Source organism: Ambystoma mexicanum, chromosome 10, assembly GCF_040938575.1.
Source record: "Ambystoma mexicanum isolate Mex_15411 chromosome 10, UKY_AmexF1_1, whole genome shotgun sequence".
Taxonomy (NCBI): domain Eukaryota; kingdom Metazoa; phylum Chordata; class Amphibia; order Caudata; family Ambystomatidae; genus Ambystoma; species Ambystoma mexicanum.
This window is the reverse complement of record NC_090932.1, coordinates 723,974,411-723,985,511: the sequence shown is the minus strand read 5'-3', so window position 1 is coordinate 723,985,511 and position 11,101 is coordinate 723,974,411.

The window sequence follows — 11,101 nt, the reverse complement described above, 5'->3', positions numbered from 1 at the left end:
CATTAATAGTCCTCCTCATTCCATACCTGAATCACTGGTTAACTGTTCTCCCTGGCTTTTCTGAAAAATGAGCTGTTTCTTGTTACTTTCCACCCCTCTCTCTCTGCCGTTACCATGGATCCTGTTAGAGAGAAGGTGGACCCCCACCAGGGTTTCTGGGGGTCCCGGGGTTTGGGAGGCCCCAACACCTCCAATTTTGCCCAAAGAAATGCATCAGAGTTCCAAGCAAGCAGCATCATGTTCCAAACAGTGTTTTATTTCTGGGCAACAAAAAAAAACACACAGGGATTCTTGCACACAAAGAAAGTCCAGGCACACTCTCAGAGAGACTGGCTTGCAAGCCAGCTTTGTAACACGCTGCAGGCTGACATCACAAAATTGGACCAGCTCCCAGAAACCTATCTCATCCTGAGATTGGCTGCTGAGTGGTTGGTGACATATACAGGCCGATTCATGGAATAAATGTGCGCCGAAAATCCCGGCGCAGAGGGGCCAATACGTGCGCTGCGCCGAAAATTAGCGAAAAGCGCAGGGAAACCAGCGCACGTCGATTCATGGAAGTCCGTGCGCAAGAAAAGCAGAGGACGTGCGCTGAAAAAGCGCGCGGCGCAGGCCGGCGCACAGGTCAACCAACGTCGTGCGCCACGGCCACTGCGCTATCACTCCGAGCGCAGCGCACAGCTCTAAAGTAGGCGGAACACAGGGCGGGACACTCGGAATGGGGAATAAAATGGGGCACAACACTCGGAATGGGGAAGAATGTGGGCGGCACGGGGAAAGTTTAGGAGGCAAGTGCGCGGAACGCCCACACGCTCGCATACAACACGTATTCATGGAATAGAATAGGGCAAAAAAGCGCACGCTCAAAGCAGCGCACAGGCACAAACAGGCACAAACACGACCGCCACAAGAAAGCAGGCGGTAGCGTCTCTGCGCCTGCAAGAAATGTGCGCTAAAAGGTGCGCCAACAAATAGCACCTATATACAGACATGATCAATGTCCAATACTGTGGCCCTCCAGGACAAATGACGTACAAAGGGGTACCCACAAACACAGACACGCGCTGAGAGAAAAAATAAACGTGTGCGTGTATACCGGGGTGCGCGGGAAGTTGCACACGCGATATGGCCGGGTACGTGGATTTCAGGGGTGCGCGGGAAGTTCCACACGCGATTAGTCAGGGTACGTGGATTGCAGGGGTGCGCGGGAAGTTCCACACGCGATATGGCCGGGTACGTGGATTTCAGGGGTGCGCGGGAAGTTCCAAACGCGATTAGTCAGGGTACGTGGATTGCAGGGGTGCGCGGGAAGTTGCACACGCGATATGGCCGGGTACGTGGATTTCAGGGGTGCGCGGGAAGTTCCACACGCGATTAGTCAGGGTACGTGGATTGCAGGGGTGCGCGGGAAGTTGCACACGCGATATGGCCGGGTACGTGGATTTCAGGGGTGCGCGGGAAGTTCCACACGCGATTAGTCAGGGTACGTGGATTGCAGGGGTGCGCGGGAAGTTCCACACGCGATAGGGCCGGGTACGTGGATTTCAGGGGTGCGCGGGAAGTTCCACACGCGATTAGTCAGGGTACGTGGATTGCAGGGGTGCGCGGGAAGTTGCACACGCGATATGGCCGGGTACGTGGATTTCAGGGGTGCGCGGGAAGTTCCACACGCGATTAGTCAGGGTACGTGGATTGCAGGGGTGCGCGGGAAGTTCCACACGCGATATGGCCGGGTACGTGGATTTCAGGGGTGCGCGGGAAGTTCCACACGCGATTAGTCAGGGTACGTGGATTGCAGGGGTGCGCGGGAAGTTGCACACGCGATATGGCCGGGTACGTGGATTCCAGGGGTGCGCGGGAAGTTCCACACGCGATTAGTCAGGGTACGTGGATTGCAGGGGTGCGCGGGAAGTTGCACACGCGATATGGCCGGATACGTGGATTTCAGGGGTGCGCGGGAAGTTCCACACGCGATATGGCCGGGTACGTGGATTTCAGGGGTGCGCGGGAAGTTCCACACGCGATATGGCAGGGTACGTGGATTGCAGGGGTGCGCGGGAAGTTCCACACGCGATATGGCCGGCTACGTGGATTTCAGGGGTGCGCGGGAAGTTCCACACGCGATATGGCCGGGTACGTGGATTTCAGGGGTGCGCGGGAAGTTCCACACGCGATTAGTCAGGGTACGTGGATTTCAGGGGTGCGCGGGAAGTTCCACACGCGATATGGCCGGGTACGTGGATTTCAGGGGTGCGCGGGAAGTTCCACACGCGAATTGGCTGTGTGCTCCCAGGCATTACCTGTACACCCTCCACGGCCCCTGCAGGCAGCACACACCACAGGGAACTACCCTGCACACCTGCTCATGTCTCCCACCACCCCCACCCCCCATCCACCAGGGACACCCTCCACCAGGCCCCCACCCATGTCTCCCACCACCCCCACCCCCCATCCACCAGGGACACCCTCCACCAGGCCCCCACCCATGTCTCCCACCACCCCCACCCCCAGCACTGTGGGGAACCTGCCAGCAGGCCCCCACCCATGTCCAACCCATGTCTCCCACCACCCCCACCCCCCATCCACCAGGGGCACCCTCCACCATGCCCCCACCCATGTCTCCCACCACCCCCACCCCACATCCACCAGGGACACCCTCCACCAGGCCCCCACCCATGTCTCCCACCCCCCCCACCCCCCATCCACCAGGGACACCCTCCACCAGGCCCCCACCCATGTCTCCCACCACCCCCACCCCCCATCCACCAGGGACACCCTCCACCAGGCCCCCACCCATGTCTCCCACCACCCCCACCCCCAGCACTGTGGGGAACCTGCCAGCAGGCCCCCACCCATGTCCAACCCATGTCTCCCACCACCCCCACCCACCATCCACCAGGGGCACCCTCCACCATGCCCCAACCCATGTCTCCCACCACCCCCACCCCCCATCCACCAGGGACACCCTCCACCAGGCCCCCACCCATGTCTCCCACCACCCCCACCCCCCATCCACCAGGGACACCCTCCACCAGGCCCCCACCCATGTCTCCCACCACCCCCACCCCCAGCACTGTGGGGAACCTGCCAGCAGGCCCCCACCCATGTCCAACCCATGTCTCCCACCACCCCCACCCCCCATCCACCAGGGGCACCCTCCACCATGCCCCCACCCATGTCTCCCACCACCCCCACCCCACATCCACCAGGGACACCCTCCACCAGGCCCCCACCCATGTCTCCCACCACCCCCACCCCCCATCCACCAGGGACACCCTCCACCAGGCCCCCACCCATGTCTCCCACCACCCCCACCCCCCATCCACCAGGGACACCCTCCACCAGGCCCCCACCCATGTCTCCCACCACCCCCACCCCCAGCACTGTGGGGAACCTGCCAGCAGGCCCCCACCCATGTCCAACCCATGTCTCCCACCACCCCCACCCCCCATCCACCAGGGGCACCCTCCACCATGCCCCCACCCATGTCTCCCACCACCCCCACCCCACATCCACCAGGGACACCCTCCACCAGGCCCCCACCCATGTCTCCCACCCCCCCACCCCCCATCCACCAGGGACACCCTCCACCAGGCCCCCACCCATGTCTCCCACCACCCCCACCCCCCATCCACCAGGGACACCCTCCACCAGGCCCCCACCCATGTCTCCCACCACCCCCACCCCCCATCCACCAGGGACACCCTCCACCAGGCCCCCACCCATGTCTCCCACCACCCCCACCCCCCATCCACCAGGGACACCCTCCACCAGGCCCCCACCCATGTCTCCCACCACCCCCACCCCCAGCACTGTGGGGAACCTGCCAGCAGGCCCCCACCCATGTCCAACCCATGTCTCCCACCACCCCCACCCCCCATCCACCAGGGGCACCCTCCACCATGCCCCCACCCATGTCTCCCACCACCCCCACCCCACATCCACCAGGGACACCCTCCACCAGGCCCCCACCCATGTCTCCCACCCCCCCACCCCCCATCCACCAGGGACACCCTCCACCAGGCCCCCACCCATGTCTCCCACCACCCCCACCCCCCATCCACCAGGGACACCCTCCACCAGGCCCCCACCCATGTCTCCCACCACCCCCACCCCCCATCCACCAGGGACACCCTCCACCAGGCCCCCACCCATGTCTCCCACCACCCCCACCCCCCATCCACCAGGGACACCCTCCACCAGGCCCCCACCCATGTCTCCCACCACCCCCACCCCCCATCCACCAGGGACACCCTCCACCAGGCCCCCACCCATGTCTCCCACCACCCCCAGCACTGTGGGGAACCTGCCAGCAGGCCCCCACCCATGTTCAACCCATGTCTCCCACCACCCCCACCCCACATCCACCAGGGACACCCTCCACCAGGCCCCCACCCATGTCTCCCACCACCCCCAGCACTGTGGGGAACCTGCCAGCAGGCCCCCACCCATGTCCCCCTGGCCCCAGGTCCTGACGATACACAATCATGGCAGTAATGGCCAGCATACCCAGCACAAACACCCAGGCAAGGATTGCATGCACCCACATAGTGAATGCAATCACATGACACAACCCCAAAGGCAAGTATGCAAAAGAACACATGTCCGTCACACACACATACACAATGGGTGCAAGTGAATGTCAAAACCCATATCATGACATGTAAGAAACCAAAGAGAAAATAACACAAGTGTAAGAAAATATAAAAATGTATTAAAAACAAAAAATAAGTAAACTAATAAAACATACAACTATGTGGCAAAGTAAATAAAAGGTCCATGTCCGAGAACAAAAATGATAAACCAAAAAACAAAGGATTAAAAAATTAATAGAATTTGTCCAAAGCAAAACCATGTAGTAGGAAATCAAAGAAAAACCATTACGTCATGGTGTAAACAATAAGAAAATAAAAAAATGTATCTCCCAAAAAATAACAATATATACAGGAATGTTCCAGGGTCCATGAGCCCAACACCACAAATGAAACCTAATACTAACTAATAAAAAAAATATGTACAAAAAAGTGGCCATTGTCCGAGCGGTCCAAAATAATAAAAATAAATAAAGGAAACCTAGCACTAACTAACTAAAAAACTATATACAAAGGCAGCGGGCAAGTCCTGCGGCTCACTTGGTGATGCTGGCCAGGGCATCCTCGAACTCCATGTCAATGTCCTGGAGGCGGGACTCTGTCCTGGCCCCGAGGTCTCGCAGGGACAACCCCATGTGCTCACCAAAATCCCTGCGAGCCTCCTCGAGGCACTCAGCCCGCCTCAATGCCCGACGCATGGAGATCTCCGCCCTGGCCATGGCGAGCCGCTCCTCTTCCGCCCGCTGCCGCTCCGCACCTATCCGCTGGCCAAACTCCTCCCACACGGAACACACCGCCATGCCAGGGTTGCCCTGCCCTCCGGCCGATGCCTGCCCCTCTGATCTTGATGGCCCTGAGCCATGATGGCTCCCACGTCGAGCCCGCTGCTGCCTCCGACGCCACTGCCTCTGCCAGCACGACGGCATCCAGGCTGATGGTAACCACCGACGCCGTCGTGCACGTGCCCTGCCCGATGATGCCGGCACATCTTCCATCTGCTGGGGTCCACTTGCTGTGTTGTCCACCCCTGCTGGACCTCCGACTCCCAACTGTGGCAGGGATGGGATCCCCACCGAGCTGGCTGCATTGGTCGGGGCAGGTCCACAGGGGGCCATGGTGGCATCTGGGCCGGAAGACGGCAAGGAGAACGACCGGTGGATAGCCTGCACAGAGGAGGAGAGGGCCGTCAGATTGGCCAACACATGCAGGAACCCCCCGAACATGGCCGATCCCAATTGGGCCACGTCGGCACGGTGCACTTCGTGATGACGTGCGTGCTCCTCCCGGGAAGCACGCACGTCATCACGAATCACAGCCGTGCGCATCGCGACCCCAATCAGGACCTGCTCCACGCGGCCAGGGGTTCCCACGGCCGCAGGTGGAGGGGAGTCAGTTGACATGGACATCCCCTCTACCTGCGGATGGGCCTGGGACGGGGCATCCCTGCTGGTGCATGGTGGTGCACTCACAGGGTCAGGGACAGCGACATGCACAGGCACCTCCACGGTGACCTGTGCTGCCTCCTGCCCCTGGCCCTGGACTGCACCACTTGCACCAGCAGGGATGCTCCCACCAGGCCCCATGTGTGCACCAGTGTCGGCCTCCTCCTCCTCTGTGCAAACCACCAACCTGGATGGCTCCTCACCGTCTCCCGCCGTAGCAGGCCCCTGTGGGGGCTCACCCACCCCTTCCGCTGCAGCCGTGGGGGCATCCCCGCCGCCTTGCTCCACAGCGCCGTCTCCGCCCTCTTCTTCACTAGCCGCTGCGTAGAGGGAGACAAAGGACACAAGCATCAGGCTACTGTACAATGGTCCCCTAGACAGGAAGCAATAGCAGATGAGCACCCCTGTCAAAGTACACTTCCATCATGTCCCTCCACAACACATGGGTCAGTCCAGGCAAAACACACACAGTAACAGGCATGGTGCATGCCATGCACATTTCCATGCATGTCCAATTGAGTCTTGAAACATTCAATGATATGTAACTCACATGCATCATGGCTCATGCATATCACATGCACACACTTCACCTCAGTCACATCCATCTGGCCCCAAACACACCGAACACAGGCGAAACAAGGGTAAGTTGGGTGCGTCACTGAATCTGTGCATTGTCACACACATGTGTCAAGCATCCATGGCATGCACAAGTCACAGACACGCAGGTCAGGCACACAGACATGGCTACCATATATGTACCTGGCATCAGCACCCATCCTTCACCCCCATCCATGTCCAGGTACAGAGACTGGCATGCTCTCATGTCCTAAATCTGCATAGGGCTCCCCATGCCGCATTTCAACACATGCAACAACCATGTGGGTCACACATCACTGGTCGCACATGCATTACCATGATGTCCCTGCACACATACATGCATACATGGCCCATGGCACACATACAGGCAAGTATCATAGAATAAGCACACCGCAACATGCCCTGTCTCACACAGTAATGCTTGCACACTTACCGCTCAACTCCAGACGGGCCTCCCTCTCAAGGACCTGGGCGTGGAGCGCTGGGCGTACGCGTTCCAGGACCCTCTTCTGGATGGAACTCATGCGGCCCCGGCCCCCCTCCACGAGGCGCCGGGCCTTCACAAGGGTCCTGGACCTCAAGTCCTCCCAGCGCTTCTTGATCTTCTGGACGTTGCGGGTTGCCACCCCCTCCGCGTTGATGGCAACCACACAGTCGGCCCAGATCCTCTCCCGTCCTTCCTTGCTGGCGCGGGACGATCCAAAGAGGGCATCATACTGCCCCAGGACATGCTCCACCAGGACACCAACTTCGGTGGCAGTGAAGCTGGTGCCCCTCTGCCCCTCTGGCCTGGGGTTGCCACTGGTGCCAGATGTGGAAGTGCCCGACATGGCAACCCCAGAGGCAGGTGTGGGTGGGCAACTGGGTCCTGGGGCTGGGCTGTGGAGCGATGTGATCCCAGTTGGGAGTCTTCAGTTCCAGCAGGGGTGGACACAGCAACTGGACCCCTGCAGATGGCTGATGTGCAGGCACCAAATGGCAGGGCACGGTGGCAGCAGGCAGGCAGGCAGGCAGGCAGCAGCAGATAGCACGTGGGAGGCTGCTCAGGGCACTGGGGGGGCAGTAACTCGGCCTTCTGGGCAGGAGCGTGGTGTTCCGTGTGTTTTCGGGTGGCCAGCTTGATACGGAGTGATTTGGCACGTGAAATTCCTGCACGTCAGCGTGAAATCCGAGGAAAGGCCCTTAGCGCGTAAGTGCGTCAGCACGCATACGCGATTCTATTGGACCAGAGTCCCTCAGCGCGTAAGCGTGTCTGACGTGATCCGCACGGGCGTTCCCCACTCAGCACGTGATGACGGAGCACACGTGGAAATACTGCACGTCAGAGTGTCATCGCGTGTAATTGGTCAAAAGTGCGCGTACACGCGATTGGCCTATGTACGTGTATTTCATCGCGTGTAATTGGTCAAAAGTGCGCGTACACGCGATTGGCCTATGTACGTGTATTTCATAGCGTGTAATTGGCCAAAAGTGCGCGTACACGCCATTGGCCTATGTACGTGTATTTCAGTGGTGCGCGGGCACTTACACACGCAAGTACGTCAGCGCACCTGTATGCCTGCTGCGTGGGAATTTCCACACGCTATTGGAGTGGGAACTAGATTCCAGGGGTGCGAGGGTCACACGCTCGCCTAGAACACGCGCAAAGCATTAATTTGCGCACTTTTCAATAAACATGCCAGATGCCAGGATGAACATACCGTTCCTAGCAGCAGTGGCAGTGGGCTACCAAAGGAGGAGGAGGAGGAGAGTCAGGGCCAGAATATTCACACCCAGAACCAGCCTATTCGGGATGCCTGATGACCAGGTGTATGGGAGGTACAGGTTTCCAGCACACATCATACTGGACCTGGTCAGTGAGTGGGAGGATGACCTCACATCACCCACCCTGTGCTCCCAAGCACTCAGCCCCCTGCAGAAGGTCCTGAATGTACTGCACTTCTTGGCCACTGGATCCTTTCAGCGGACAAGTGCCATAGTGGGTGGTGTGTCACAGGCCACGCAGTCACGCTGCCTACACCAGGTCTTGAACATCATCACTGCACGGCCATCAGTCCGCAGGCACATATATCTCCCCAGGACTCATGCAGAAAGGAGGACGTGCATCCAGGAATTCTATGGTGTGGCTCAATTCCCCAAAGTGCTTGGTGCAATTGACTGCACACATGTGGCTCTACGTCCACCCAGGGCAACAGAGCACATCTATAGAAACCGCAAGCACTGGCATTCCATCAACGTGCAAGTTGTATGCAATGCCAAGGGAATAATCACATCAGTATATGCCAACTATCCCGGGTCCACCCACGACAGCTTCATCTACAGAATGTCTACCCTATGCCGAGACCTAGAGGCTGGCCAGCATGGAGATACATGGCTGCTTGGTGAGCATGAATGCCACTGCACATGCATGCATGTCAGATACTGGGTCATGACACAACACCACTAATGATACCCATCACCACCACCGCAGGGGACAGTGCCTACCCTATCAGCCCCCACATGATGACCCCAATCCGGAACCCCACCACGCCACCCGAGGTAAGGTACAACACAGCCCACATTGCAACACGGGGCATAGTGGAGCGCACATTCGGAGTGCTGAAGTCACGCTTTCGCTCCCTTGACCGTTCTGGCGGGCAGCTGTTATATGCTCCCCGAATAGTGTGCAGGATCATAGTGGCAGCATGTGTCCTGCACAACGTTGCAACACGCCGGGGCCTGCCCGTGGACATGGTGGTGCCCCCACATCCACAACCACATGCACGCCCGCTGCGCATGGGAGGGGAAAGGGCACGGGGGGAGGCAGCCCGTACGCAACTGGTGGCCAACTTCTTCACCTAGGAATCACAGTGCTGGCTAGTGCACACTGCTCTGGCACATACCATCTGACAATCAATGATGACACTACCTGACAATGTCACAAAATTACTTGACAATAAACTGTCAGATACACATCAGCCTGAGATTGTTAACATGGAAGTGTCACTATGTGTGCACCCCTACCTACACATACACCAGCAATGCATCACAACGAAAAGACACAACTCCATCAATCAAATATGCATTGCCACAGGCGATTCACTACATGACAACATTGCCATGTCACCCATTCCCTTCACAGTCCCGCCACTGAGGACACCATGTCATGGTATGTGAGAGCAAACAAACTGGCCATCACAACATGACACCGGTGTCACAAATAGCAGTGCCCCAAATGGAACATAGCCGCACTTGAACAGCTAACCGCGCTGGAGCCACTACTACACACCTGTGTAAGAGTAATTTCAATCAAATTACACACCAACCCACCCTGAAGCCCACCCAAACAAGACACAATGCATGTAATCAATGGTAGTCTCATTACCTGATTCTGCTGGTATGTCCTCACCGTCCAGATGTACAGTGATGGCGCCACGCAAAAGTGTCAGTGCACATCTACCGACATGTAGTCTGACTCCAGAGAGTATGCCCGTGTGAAGAACTGTGTGAAATACCTGCAAAACATGAGCAACATATGTAAGTAGAGGCACATATCAAACCATCATGCATAGTTAGGTGCAACAACAATGTACACTATGAATGTCTACACAGTATTGACTATGGACTGGCCAACAGCTCATGGGAGTCCAATGTCACCGTGTAATTTGCTGTCACTTGGGCACACCCTTTGCAAGCCCATGGAAACGGAAGCAGGAGGGGTGTGGATGTCTGGTACCCAAGCATCAAAACAAAACTCAGGACAAGCCTGCATGTGCCCAGCCACAATACAGTGTATGCCCAGGTACCCACACAAGGCAACACTCTTGAAAAAGAAAAAAAAATTGAGAAAAAATGGCCATGAAAGGGCCGGCGGGGGGGGGGGGCACCTATGAGGTCCGAGGACAGGATGCACGCCACAATCCACCTGTGTGGATCATGGGAAAATGAAACACCCCATAGGCTCGTGGCCCACACGGCTACTCTGTTGTGGGAGATGAGTCGCTATCGCTCTGGCCAGACCCTGCAGCTGACTCAGGAGGTGGGGGAGCTGCCTCAGAAGATGGTGTGACAATGGGAGGCAGCCCACGCAAAGCACGAGTTTGCTCCTCCATGGCTGCAAGCAGGCGGGTCTGGTAGTTCTGGTTCTGGGTTATAATCATGCGGAGGTCCCCATGCAGTAACTTCCGGGATGACCTGACCTCCGCACGAGTTGCCTGCATCTCGGCCGAGAGCGTCCGTGTCAGACGCTCCAGCTGCTCCTCTGTCCTTCTATGGGATGAAGCCTCAAGCTCTAACAGGGTCGACCTGAGGTGATGGAATTCTTCCCTCAGGCCTTCCCTGTGGCGCTGGGACTCCATGGAAAGTGATTCCCGCAGAGTCGCCAGTGCCGCCCGCCTGTCCATGTTGGACGCCAACATGTCCTCCCTGTGTGCCTGGCAGATGGACTCTGTAGCCTGCTCCAGTCGCTCCATCAGCCTTTCTGGGGGGACA